Genomic DNA, 257 nt, shown 5'->3' with positions numbered 1-257 from the left:
AGGGGGGGGGCCCCCCTCGCGTCTGTGCTGTGTCGGAGGGAGCCGTGGCTGCAGGATCCATCCCAGCCTGGGAAGAATGGCTGGGCTTGGATGCCCCATGGGGTTTGGGGATCCTGAAACATTGTGTCACCCTGTGCCCCCCGGAGTGCATCCCCGCTGTGCCATACCCCCAGGCCAAGGGGTGGGGAGGCGGTTTCTCCTGTTCGTCTATGTCTGTCCCATCATGACACCGTGGGTCCCCCCGGCTACCCCTCGCA

The 257-nt window shown here is 65.8% G+C and overlaps 1 protein-coding gene across 1 annotated transcript in view; it reads left to right on the top strand.

Annotated features, from left to right (window-relative positions):
- The window catches only part of NAB2 (NGFI-A binding protein 2 (EGR1 binding protein 2)), a 4,541-nt gene that overhangs the window by 3,153 nt on the left and 1,131 nt on the right, over positions 1-257 (top strand). The gene's annotated exons all lie outside the window — the stretch shown is intronic.

The sequence above is a fragment of the Chaetura pelagica genome, unplaced genomic scaffold, assembly GCF_000747805.2.
Source record: "Chaetura pelagica isolate M959 unplaced genomic scaffold, ChaPel_1.0 scaffold610, whole genome shotgun sequence".
Classification (NCBI taxonomy): Eukaryota; Metazoa; Chordata; class Aves; order Apodiformes; family Apodidae; genus Chaetura; species Chaetura pelagica.
The sequence above is the reverse complement of the archived record's forward strand: the minus strand, read 5'-3'. Positions and strand labels throughout refer to the sequence as shown.